Raw genomic sequence first — 13,863 nt, forward strand, 5'->3', positions numbered from 1 at the left:
AGGTATGATGACTGAAGGTCTGAGAAGCCAGCAATAAAAGTGATACACAAGAAGAAACTAACTTGAACAGGCTCTTTGTACCAGACATTATATTGTATGTTTTGGCTCAGGACAGTGGAAATTTGTAAAGCAAATGCTTTCTATGCTTGCCAATGACTGCAATGCACAGGGGTTGGAAACCTTTTGGATGCAATTGAGATCAGCTAGTTAATTAATAATTTGTCATCTCACGGTGGATTACCCAGTCATTCAAGGTAATTCATTTCTCTGCCATGGAAATAAAAAAAATACTTTATTTCTGAGTGGGGCACTGACTGCCTCATATGACCCCGTGTCAAAGCATTGCATAAAAGATCACACTCCCAAAGGAGGTTGGGATATGTGACAGCTTGACCACTCCGTGATATCCTGGATAGATGGGGAATATTGAGGTATCCTTATTTTCTCTTGCCTGAGATGTCCTTGTTTGTCCTTGCAAAGTATGCATCAGCCCATCTGTTTATTGAACTGGAAGAGTATGCTAAACTTTGTCATTTTATTGCAGGAGTCAATTTTTCCACTAACTTCGATGGAAGACCAGGTAAGTACCCATGAATATTCGTGTCTTCATAAACGGACAAATACAGGGGAATCTCACTTAATTCCTGCTATTAAGAAATAACACTCATGGGGAAATTTAGTTTTTATATCTCAATCTTGTTTAACAATGTCTTGCTTATTAATAATGTCCTAATGTAATTCAGGTGTTTTCAGAACCCAGGCAGCGAAACTTATCCCACTGTACCTATCAATTTCATAAGAAGAAATGTAAAAATTGTTGGAAGATTGCTTGCATCTTCTCCAACAGTGATTTCATTTGCAAGAATTGTACAGTAGTACAACAACTTAAGGTGGCATTAAAAAAGAATTATGCACCATATGTTAACTTGACTCAGTGTTCTATATGAGATTGACACAGAGCCAATGATGACTGACGAGGCTTGTCAGACCTGGTGTGAACTTGCTGGCATTTTTTTTGGCACTATCAAGTGTCTACATATTAAAGATTAAAGGGGTGATTCACTGTTCCAGTTCTAATGTGGGCTACAGACAATCAGAGGGGGAGGGTTCTTCTTCAACGGTATTGGATTCTACCAGAATATAAATGTTTGCCACTGCCCACCTCTTTAACCTGATGAATTTAATGGATGTTATTACTAACTCTAGGTTGTTACAACTCTACTGGACTGAGATCAGTTTATGGTTGATGATGAAGAAAGATGAGTCCAAGCTGATCGAACACCATCAGTCAGCTGAATCTTTCTTGCTCCCATAGCAAAGACTCGGCAACCTTAGGCACCTAGATTTGGTGATGTGGCTGGTTAGTGGCTGGTTGATAACAGTGAACGGGTTGTTTTGATCATTTAATTTCCCACCGTTGCTCTGTGGCAGAACACTTTCAGTTGTGAGTTTGTCCTTCTTTCTTGATTTGAGACACATTTACTGAAATATCATTACAGTATTGAGGGTGTTTTGCATTATGACCCATCATCACTTGTTTTAAATATTTGAAAATAGGCTCCCCCTATGCTCTTAGGTGAAAATAACTAGAAACTTGCTTGGAGTCTTTGCTCATTCTTCTGTCACATCCAACATCAAACCTTTCTGCTGTGCTCATTTGTTTAGCAGGCTATCCAAACCTGATCCAAAATACTGTGGAACTTTCAAATGGCAATTCAATTGCGTGTGAATTGTACCATTACTTTATTTAATGCTTCATTTGAAGATGTTCTCACCCAACTATCCATAGCTTCAGGGAGAATTCATCAATCAGGAGTACTGGCTTGTTGCAAGACTTCCTTGGGAGTTTAAGAGATCAATGTGATTTTTTTTGTTTTAATTTATAATCCACTAAATAGATCAAAATTAGAAACATATTAAAATTGTTGCCAGTTGTTTGAAAAGATGAGTGATTAATAAAGTGAAAAATGTTTATTTATATCATGTTAATACAACTACACAAGGTTATATCTCTTTGATATATAAAATACATATCATATGCACTAACTCAAGAGATATTTTACAATTAGATATGTAATATCCTGGTAAAGATTCTACTACTGATATGGTAGGGTATTTCATGCAATGGTTTTCTTGTAGAGCTGTGTGTCCTTCTGGTAGTGTTTGGGTTAACGTTAAGTATAAGAATGCTTCGGAATGTTGTGCATATAATTGTATGCAGCAAATGGTTTGTTATTTCTTGCTGCCGGGCGATTCCATGGGAGCAGTAGGTTACACAGAATGATTCACACAAATCGGGGTTCAGTGGGATGAGATATCCCAACCTCACGGGTTTGGCGGGATCCAAGACATGTCGACCATATATGTACAGAGTCTGAAAAAGGTAGCTTTCTCACCGCTGAGTCTGGTGGCTGTTAGCAAGCGGCTACCAATTCGTATCTCTAGAGACGCCCAGTAAAAGCCAATTTATACTTCTGCGTTGAACCTACACCGTGGGAACAGCCCTACGCCGTAGCCTGATGCGCACCTCCCCAAAAATGTAACTACACGTCGCGGCGATTCAGACCGCAACAACTGTGATTGGTCCACTTGATAGCGCCGTATTTCCTCCTACGCATTTCCGGTTGCTTCTGAACGATGAACCAAATCGTCAAATCTACCTGCCGACATCCAAAAATATTTGAACTGCATTTCCTTGTCCATGTCTCTCAGTGGCCGGACAAGCACAGAAAATTCACCCTCCTTCTGCCTCAGTCTGTTCAATGGTCGTACACACCATCTCCTCCGATGTCTTCTCTCTTCTGTGTTGCAGTAATTTCAATAAAAGTAACTCTTGTTCAACACTTATTAGCTCCAACTCCAACATGATGCGCTCAGTTTCAGTCGCCTTTGTTTAAAGTACACAAAGAAACGCAACACAGTGTCATAGAAACCCCACTACCAACTAGCGTCTTGGCGATGAAATGCAGAGCGACGCAGACACACCAACGCACAAGTATAAATGCTCACAACGGTGCAGGCCACTTGCATAGGCTACAGTGTTGGGTACGGCGTAGAGCCTACGCAGAAGTATAAATCAGCCTTAAAAAGGGGTTTCAAATGTATAAATTTTACTTTGAAGGGAATGTTGAGGAAAAAGGAACTTCTCGAAATTTTTGATATAACTTTTGATTGTATTTAAAGCAGAAGTTCAGATAATTTATCTTCTTACTGATGGAGGATGTTTCTATATGTAAATGTCATCAATGTGACAATCACTTCCACATTTAAAAAACAGAGTACTCTCTTCAAAACCATAATTTCTCCTAGGACTATAAAAATGGAATATCTTTCTTAACAACAAATCAGATAAATACATTACCGCAAGACAATGGGTTAAGTTATGCAGTGGTTCGTGAGCTACTTCTCTCATGAAAGAAGTGATCTTCCTTTATTTGAAATCTGCAGACACACTTCTCAAGTGTCACTCAACAAGTTCACAAGTCTGGGACAGGTTGGGGATGCCATTCTTCAACATCATCTGTGAGGGTATCAACTGTCACATCTCAGTATACGAACTATGGGTGATGTGATAGCAGGAGATATCAATTATATACTGAGTGAAGAACTAGCTGAGGGGGTAGAGGTGCTGAGGTGTGAGGGGTGACTGCTTTCAAGCTTATAGGAGATCAAATGGGTCGCACGATCAAAAGGTGCAACAGGCATGATGGCCAGCTTGAATTCTTGAAAGTACATCATAACTATATATTAATCTAAAATGATGGGTAATGATTTGGTAACCTAAACTATATCCCTCCTAGTCTTTGTTTCCATTGAAGTAAAGGGTTATAAAGCAGTGCAGCAGCTCACTATCAAATTTTTAACAATGTCATGCACACACATGGTTGATATTGACAAATCTGAGATGTATTTGAGACCTTAAGCTGATTGCATTGCGACTCTTCATTTTCCCTTAAACCTTGGGTTGTGCAAGACTTGACTTCATATTCAGATTCATATTCACGTTGACAGTACACTGAAATGTGTTGTTTGCATTAACAACATACCCAAGGATGTGCTGGGAGTAGCTCACAAGTGTCACCACATATTCTGGTGCCAACATAGCATTCCCACAGTCCTCAGAACAACACAAGTAGCAACAGCAACATCAGAACAAACAAGGTAACAGCAGTAAAATAAGCCCCTTTCTCACTCATCTACCCCCTCACACACACAAACAGGCCTTCAACCCTGGAACGGGCCATCTTAGGGCCACCAGCCCTTGGCCCCTGACTCTCGAATTGTAGACATTGTGATTATAATCCACAGTCCCTGGTCCAGGATCTTCCTCCACACTCATGATTTTGGTTTTGGTCTTTTTGGGCTTTATACCTCCGGACTCACCAAGGACTTGACTTCAACTTTCAGCTTTGCCCTTTGGAATTCGCTGACAGTGAGTATCAACCCTAGGACTCATTGATCATGGGTTTGACCATTAGGCCTCGATCCCAGGACTCGCCAATCACGGATTTGACCTTTAAGTTTTGGCCAACCCAACCTCCTTGATTTGACCACAGAGTACACTGGGCTTTGACTTCCAGAATCACACAGACCTCTGATCCTGGTGGCAGGGAGAGGGGGGAGTGGGGTGGGGTGAATCACCTGCCCTTATAGATCTCCAACTCAGAATCCACCAGGGGATTACTGGTCTCCTCAGTGCATGTCAACCTGACATGGGCCAGACTCCAGGACTGCCGACCTTTGACTACGGTACGTTCCAAACTGGACTATAAGCATGGGCTCCTGCCACTGACACTTCATTCTCCCTCATCACTGTCCCTAAACCCTAACCTGACCCCTAATTCCCCATGCTGTCCTGCAAACTAAACTTCATCAACTATGAAGGTGGACAAATCAAAGCTCAGTATGTTACTGCCAGGATTGCCAACTCGAATCATATTCTAAGACTTCAATGCAATTCAAGGGATTGTAAATGAGTGAAGGTAGAAGTAAACAAAAACAAAATTATAAAAGGGTTTTGACTTAGGGCTAAGGGTTGATAATAGAACCAGAGACAAAATAGGCCTCCAGGGAATGGCAGAATTAGAATTAATCTCATGTAATGCTTCAACCAAACTGTATATCCTTGGGTGGGAGTGGGAGAAGGGGGTGTTGGTGGGAAAAAGCTAGTAGCAGATTGCCACACATTTTAACTGATGCCAACAGTTTTTAATCTTCCACATTTCCATGATTTTATCTCTTCCCTTAACCATTTACACTGCTAAGTTAACGTGCCCCTTAGTTCTGCCGCTGCAACTTCCCCTGTGATGGTGCAGGCTAGGCAGCTATTTTTCAATGCCTCTTTATCCCAGAGCTCGCTAACAACCACTTCCATTCTCATTCTGCTTTCACTCACTGTCACTTTGTCTCTTTTTTCTCTCTTCCTTGTCCCTTTCTCTACCTCTTTTATCTCCCTTTATTACAATCAGTCTCTCTTTTTTTTACATTTCCCTCTTCTTCCAGATGATGCTGCTGAATCACAGTGACTTCAGGCTGATGGCCAATGAAACAAAAAAAAACAACTAAATACTTTGTTAATCACACTTTTTCCGGTAAATGATCATCGCAAATAAAAGCCTGTAACTTCCCTTTGGACTTGGAGGCAATTCAATGTGGTAATACTGAGGCGAGACAAGGCAGCAGGCCCGTCACTGACAGTAAGCAAAACGTGAGGTTCGATCGAGTTAAGTGCTGGGCCAAATTGGAAAGGTCAGGTCAAGGCAGCAGGTTCCAAGCCCCAGAGCATATTCAAGTGACTGCTCCCAATGTTTGGACAACAATTGAAGTGCTGGGCTGAATTGAGGCGGTGCACTCCAGGTCCCAGAGTATATTGACGTTTCTGAACCCAACATATGGATGACGATTTAGCCCCCAGGCTAGATTGAAGAGGCTAGGGTGTCAGGGCCCGAGGCGAGAGATGAGCCAGTTCAGCTTGCTGCTCGGCTCTGCGCTGAACTAAGGCTCCGTGGACAGACTCTCTTTGTGGACTTCAGTTCAGAATGCTCTCTGATTGCATTTATTGGTTGCATGATTTGCCTTTATCCGCTCTGCACAATAGGTGTTTGATGGTCTTTTTTAATGGGTTCTTTTGGGTTTCTTTGTTTTGTAGCTGCCTGTCAGGAGATGAATCGTAAGGTTGTATAGTTTATATGTACTTTGATAATAAATGTACATTGAACTTTGAACTTCTTTTTATCTTTTCTGCTCTCTCTGCAACCGTCTCATTTCTTTTACACTCTCCCTTGTTTAGTTTCTCTTCTAATCTTTCTCTTTATCTCTCTCTCTCTTTCTCTCCCCTTTCTGTTTTCTATCTTTCTGTATCATTGTCCTCTAATCAGCAGATTTTTTTCCAAAGAAGAGTTACAGTTATGCACCTTTCATTATTTTTCAGTCCCGGTCCACGTGAATGTTGGCTACTAACACCAATAATATTGACTTTAAACAGACACTCAAAGGGAAAGCTGGGCGGGAGGAGAAGATGGTGACGCAAGGCAGCACGCGCAGCTCTCCGGTGAAATGATATCGTATTTGTAAGTAGGATGCTGTGCATAATTCTGATTTGATGGATAGAGACGTGAGAAGGCACAGAGGAACATCTGGAGAAATTTCTGATATGCCCGGTTCGCTGCCGCTGCTACTGTGCAATTGAGAATCTCCACATGGAAGGCCCCAAAATCCCCGGCTTTGCCTGCTGCTGGCAACCGAGGCTGAGGTCGAAGCGTTCGGCAGAGATGGTGCTCGGTACTTGGTGTCGGAGGGCTGATCGGAGCTTGAAGTTTTCGGACGACTCAGAGTCGGACTGTGGTCAGGCATGGCAGGGAAAGTTTTCTTCCTTCTCCCGTCTGCGTGAGATGTGGGACATTTCAAAAGACTTTGAACATTTTTACTGTGCCATGGCCTGTTCTTCATCAAGTTATGGTATTGTTGCACTGTTGTAACTATATGTTATAATTATGTGGGTTTTGTTAGTTTTTTAGTCTTGGTTTGCCCTGTGTTTCTATGATATCACACCGGAGGAACATTGTATCATTTCTTAATGCATGCATTAATAAATGACAATAAAAGAGGACTGCATGTCCTCATAATCTAATCTAATCTAAATGTTTGTTTAATTGTATTGAATATATAGCTAGCTTGTAACATTATGTGCATCTCCTGTTAATTTGGCTATGGTCTGAAGGCCCATCTTGTCTCCTGTTCCATTACAACCCCCTTTAGCCCCAAGCTGGTGACCCTTTTATTATTTTGTGTCTTTTGCCTTATACTCATTTACAGATTTTTCCTTTTATTCCTCCCTCCTCATCCTTTACTGGCGTCTTCAGTTACTTAAAACATGAAATTGAAGACAAATAATGTTGATCTGGGTTAAACATTCAATAATTTGAAAGCTGATACGTGGAAACAGACGTCAGAGGAAATTAATATATAACATCAAACTATATCTAATTAAACTGTCCATAAGCCATCCATGTGATTAGTATTGGCTGCTCTATTTAACTAGAAGCCAAGGGAGACACTTCCTTCAGATTAACTTTGGACCTTCTCCTTATATTGTGGACAGTTTGTGAGATCCTTTCCAGTATCACAGCTGGCACATAACAAAGAAGCTCAGAGCCTTGCTGAGGTGTGCTGCTGGCATACAGCCAGTACCTTAGTTGTGGTTCATCGACATGCAAGAATGAGTCAGGCTGCCATAGCTGCTCTTCTCTGTTGGGAAACCTCACTGAAAACAACTGCATCAATCATAGGGCTCTGCATCACAGAATGAGACATTCAGCACATTGTATTCATGCCAAGGTTTTGAAAGATTGATCCAGTTACTCTCAATCACCAGTCCTTTATATGATGTCCTTATCTGGCCTCTTCAAATGGATATGAAAACTTCTTTACAACTTTTTAAAGACGGCAGGAGATTTCACTCAGATTCCTCTTTGATATTCATCATACAGTCTATGTTATTGCAATAGATTATTTGATCAGTATTTAATTGCTCTTTATGGAACCTCATTGTTAACATATTAGCTGCTCTGCGTCCTACCATAAAAGTAATTTATTTTCTATGAAAAGTTTGGAAAGTTTTCTGGTTGTAACGGTCCCTATAGAAATATAAGTATACACAGTGCCTAGAAAATGTATTCACCCCGCCCCCCCCTGCCCCCCCGCCCCCAGAAGTTTTCATATTTTATCATTTTACAGCATTGAATCACAATGGATTTAATTTGGCTTTTTTGACACTGATTATCAGAAAAAAAAACTCTTTCATGTCAAAGTGAAAACCAATCACTACAAAGTGATCCAAATTAATTACAAATAAAACACAAAATAATTGATTGCATCAGTATTCACCTCTTCAAGTCAGTATTTAGTAGATGCACCTTTGGCAGCAATTACAGACTCGAGTCTGTGTGGATAAGTCTCTATCAGCTTTGCACATCTGGACACTGCAATTTTTCCCCATTCTTTTTTACAAAACTGCTCAAGTTCTGTCAGATTGCATGGGGATCATGAGTGAACAGCCCTCTTCAAGTCAGAAATTTGCAATTGGATTGAGGGCTGGAATCTGATTTGGCCACTCCAGGACATTAACTTTGTTGTTTTTAAGCCATTCCTGTGTAACTTTGTCTTTATGCTTGGGGTCTTTGTCTTGCTGGAAAACAAATCTTCTCTCAAGTTGCAGTCCTCTTGCAGAGTGCATCAAGGATTTCCCTGTATTTTACTGCATTCATTTTATCCTCTACCATCACAAAGCCTTTCAGGGCCTGCTGCAGTGAAGCATCCCCACAGCATGACGCAGCCATCACCATACTTCATGGTGGGGATGGTGTGAGTTTGATGATGTACAGTGTTTGGCTTAAGCCAAACATAGCGTTTAGTCTGATGGGCAAAAAGCTCAATTTTGGTTTCATCAGACCATAGAACCTTCTTCCAGCTGACTTCAGAGTCTCCCATATGCCTTCTGGCAAACTCTAGCTGACAGTTTATTTGATTTTTTTTTATCAGTGGCTTTCCTTTTGCCACTCTCCCATAACGCTGTGACCAAGCCACAGTTGTATGCGTAGTGTGATGAGAATACACATAAAATTAAGATGTTTGCTGGCCTGGGTTAGCATCAGTAGCATCAGCAGTTGGTCTGCCACCTGTCCTCAGGGGAAGGAGAGATAAGGAACAATGAAGCAGCATGTGGAGATGTTAATGAAGGAGCCATCAGTCTGGGTATTGCCAAGATCGGCTCCCCCTTTGAACCCTGAACTGTTTGAAGTGATGGACAGGCGATCTGGAGATGTGTAATGAAGGGACGGGAGAGAGAGCTGTCTGGAGCGGCTCCCCCTTTGAACCCTGAACTGTTTGAAGTGATGGACAGGCGATACCTCAGCAGAGGGATAAAAAGGGACAGGTTTGCTAAGGCAGGACACACACGACACCCGAGGTAATGAGACCCTGGAAGTGGTGCGCCTCTCACGAGTCGGTGGGAAGTATCGGACCTTAAACGCACAGGGTGGAAAGGTACGATCAGTGGGAATCCGGTGTGTGTCCACCCTCGCCTGGGTGCCGGGTTCACTGCAGAGGATCGACCGCATCTGGAGGAGGGGTCACAGTCGGTGACCTCAGGTGACATCACAAAGGATCCGCCCGGAAGCTGCTGCTTATGAGCAATATCGCCGGTCTGTGAGTGGAAGCCGTTCTGAATGATCAGTCGTTCCCGTTCTCTCTCTCTCTCTCTCTCTCTCTCTCTCCCCCCCACGTTGTCCATCGCCATGGCAACGATTACTGCGAACTGAACTAAATTGGACTGAACTTTTGTGTCACTTTGGAATTTGGTCATTTACCCCTAGACAACGATAGAGCTTGATTGATGCTGTTATCTTAATTCTGTGCACATGTGTGTTTATCATTGTTGAACTGTTGCATTTATTATCCTTTCGATTACTGTGTTGCTTGTTTCTTTAATAAAACTCTCTTAGTTCTAGTAATCCAGAGTCCAACTGAGTGATCCATTTCTGCTGGTTTGGCAACCCAGTTACGGGGTACGTAACAGTAGCCTCTGCCATCTCAGCCACTGAAGCTTGTAACACCTCCAGAGTTGTCATAGGTCACTTGGTGGCCTCCCTCACTAGTCCCCTTCTAGGCAGATTTACAGCTGTGCCATATTCTTTCCATTTCATGACGACTGACTTAAGAGATATTCAGTGACTTGCAAATTTTATTTTACCCACCTCCTGCCTTGTGCTTTTCAATAACCCTTTCACAAGTTGCTTGAAGTGTTCATTTGTCTTCATGGTGTATTTTTTGCCAGGATACTGACTCACCAGCATTTGGCCCTTCCAGATACAGGGGTATTTTTACTATGATAAATTGAAACATCTTAACTGCACATGGTGATCTCTATTTAACTAATTATGTGCCTTCTAAAACCAATTTTCTGCACCAGTGATGATTTGACATGTCATATCAAAAGTGTGTGAATACTTATGCAATCAATTATTTGTAATTAATTTAGATTGCTTTGTAGAGATCTGTCTTCACTTTGACATGAAAGACTCTTTTTCTGTTGATTCGTGTCAAAAAAGCCAAGTTAAATCACTGTGATTCAATGTTGTAAAACAGTAAAACATGAAAACTCCTGAGAGGGGGATGTGAATATTTTTTATAGGCACTGTAGTTAAATGGCAATTAAGGATGAGCCATAGAATTTGGCAACAGCATCTTGTAATCAAGATCTCTCACGTCATATGCTCACTCAATATCTTTTCATTGTCAATAGGTATGACATGGCTTGCTGAATTAAGAGCTCAACTAATTTTGTTAAATATGGATTGAGTAATGTGTAAAGAAGGCAAAGAATGATGATTTATTGCACCATATTTTATTTGGTTTTGCTACTTATCATACACAGAGAAATTGCTGATCATTCCCTCAAAAACAAGGCTTAAAATGTCTGACCCCAGCATAATAGCAGTGCTGATCTGCACACATCAATGCTTTTGGTGATATTCAGTCCTTAAGGAGATGATTAACAGGTTCGGACAAAGCTAGGAGAATATGCATCGAACCATGCAAGGCTGATCTATGCCATTTCCTGTTTTTGATCTGGAATTTTTTTGCTGATTTCAGAGATTCACAATAGCGTTGATGAGAGGGAGTTGAAGTTGCAGAATTACTACTTCTCTCTTAGTCTGATATGTATGCAGCTCTGAAACTCCCTTTCAAACTTTGTTTAGCTCTCTAACTCAATTTACTTAGTAAAGACACTTACTAAAACTGAATCTTTTGGCTTGTTTTCTTCCTTGACTTAATATCAAATTTTGTCTCATGATGTTCTGTTGAAAAATGGTTGCTTTACTTTGGGAAAGGTGGCACAGTGGCACAGCTAGTAGAGCTACTGCCTTAGATTACAAAAGTTACAGGTTCATTCCTAAACTTGGGTGCTGTCAGTGTGCAGTTTGTACTGATGAAGGGTCTCGGCCCGAAACATTGACTTTTTGTTCCTGTCCATAGATGCTACCTAATTTTCTGAGCTCCTCCAGCACGCTGTGTGGTATCGCTTTAGCAGAACCTCTTTTGTCGATGGAGTTTGTACGTTTGTATGTTCTCTCTGTGACCATGCTCGTTCCGGTTTCCTGCCACATCACAAAGATGTGTGGGCTGATAGGTTAATATTGCTGGTGTAAATTGTTCGTAGTGTGCAGTTGAGAGGTGAAATCTGGAAGGAGTGTGAGTGGAATAAAATTGGATTAATATAAGGTTAGAGAAAATGGGTCATTGAAGTTCAGAGCAGACTTGGTTGGCCAAAAGGTCTTTTTGTCTATACTATATCTCTCGATGATTATATGACTCCAAATCACTTCAAGCTATCTTCCTGTCCAAATTTTCTGTGGATTCATCATACTAACCTTGCTATAGTGGTCACATAAATGGTATCTTGAAACTTCAAGCTTCATCATAACAAAACTAATGTGGTTGTAATGCCAGCTCACCCCTGAGAGAAGGACAACACCCATCTCAGCCTCAAGAGAAAAGGAAAGGACGGAGGGCAGCAATACATTGTGTCAAGGTCCACCATTGATGCTGAACTAGCCCAGAAACTGACCAGGCTAGAACCTGGTCCTCATTGCGGCAGCTACCAGGCACCAAACTCCAGGTGCCAATTGGCGCCAGCAAGTTTAGATGCTCTTCCTCAATGGCATTATGTCGTAAACTAATTTTCCTGAGAGAACCATGGCCAGAACACTCAATGACAAGCCTTGTGGGAAGGCTGACAATACTATCACCCTGTGTAATGCATGGCCTGAGTGAAATCTTACTGGTTTAGGGCAGGAATGTGGAAAGGTCAGCTTCTATCCTTGGCACACAACAGAATGCAGAGCCTGGTATCCATATTCATGACTCTTGCCAGATACCCATGAAGTCCACAGTCAAATAATGCCTGATGACTGGTGAATTTGTGGTGATTATAGTTAAAGATATAGAATGTGAAATAATTGATTGGATAAAGCTAGTGAGGAGACAAAAAAGACAGGTTAGCATTTTCGAAACCAGGAATGGTGAAGCCAAAAGTATGTAAGGGGGGAAATAGTAAAGGCTCAGATTAGCAAATTCTCATCTGCTGAGTTACTCCTCCAGTATCAGTGGAGTGGAAAACTGATAACGAGTTGAATAACAAGGGAGAAGGAGGCAGACAGAGTAATTATAGGCTTGTCAGCCTAATGTCACTTATACGGAATGGTACAGCACAGGATCAGACATCTTGATCCACCTTGTCTGTGCTGACCACAATACAACTATAACTAATCCAACTGACTGCACATGGTCCAATGCCTCCATTCCCTGCCTGTCCATCTGTCTGTCTAAGAACCTCTTAAATGTTGCTATCCTGTCCGCCTTCATCACCTCTTCTAGTAGCACAATCCAGGCACCTTCCACTCTCTGTGTAAAAAACGTGAATTCTAAACTTCTTTTGAAATTTCCCCATCATCTTAAACCTATGGCCTCTGATATTTGACATTGCAACACAGGAAGAAAGGCTCTGTCTATCTAACCTATATACGCTTCTCATAATTTTATGTATTTCTAGCAGGTCACCCACATCCTCCAATGATTCTTTGTGAGCATCCCAAATCAATTCACCCTCTCCTTATTGTGAATACAATTCAATCCAAGCAACATCCTGGTGAACTTTTTCTGCATCCTCTCTAAATCCTCCATATCTTGTGTGTAATATGGTAACCAGAACAGGGCACAACTGAAATATTCACATGATGAATTAAATAGAAAAATAAAAGTTCATGATATCCTAAGAAAGTTGTTTCCAAATATAGTTTACAAAGTGGAATGTAATTGGAGTTGTTGGTAAGTAGATGTCTGTTTGCCCAGGGTCTTTAATTGCACCACTCTGTGTTAGTCTTCAGTGTGTGGTACATGATTACGAATATTGCAGATAATTAAAAAAATGTTCCCTGTGGTTACAAGTGAGGAAGGAAGCTTCAGGCTGCAGGATGGCAGAAAACCAGAAACGAGGAAGAGTAAATAAAGCAAGAAATACATAATGCAGGGTAGGAGCAGATGGAGATGATCACTGTTCCCTGAAAGCAGCAGGACTGGTGGATGATAAGCCTAAGAAAGTTCAGAAATATTTTGCTTGATTAGCTAAGGCATGGAATAAAAGAAGAGCAAGGTTATGACAGAGCTGCAAAACAATAAATGAGACAGCAGTACAAATTATGTGGCGAGTTCTGGTTGCCACACCAAGGAAAGTGTGCAACAATATGCCAGAAGACATGAAGGCAATTTACAAAAATGCTTTTGGGATGATTTTAACTACAAGGG

The 13,863-nt window shown here is 41.3% G+C and overlaps 1 long non-coding RNA gene across 1 annotated transcript; it reads left to right on the plus strand.

The window, feature by feature from the left end:
* Positions 1-542: 542 nt before the first annotated feature.
* Positions 543-7,009, plus strand: LOC134348971 (uncharacterized). Its single transcript, XR_010018545.1, has 3 exons — positions 543-580; positions 1,207-1,360; positions 6,431-7,009. It is a non-coding gene; the product is annotated as an uncharacterized LOC134348971 (long non-coding RNA).
* The last annotated feature ends 6,854 nt before the right edge of the window (positions 7,010-13,863 follow it).

Source organism: Mobula hypostoma, chromosome 7 (genome assembly GCF_963921235.1).
Source record: "Mobula hypostoma chromosome 7, sMobHyp1.1, whole genome shotgun sequence".
NCBI lineage: Eukaryota > Metazoa > Chordata > Chondrichthyes > Myliobatiformes > Myliobatidae > Mobula > Mobula hypostoma.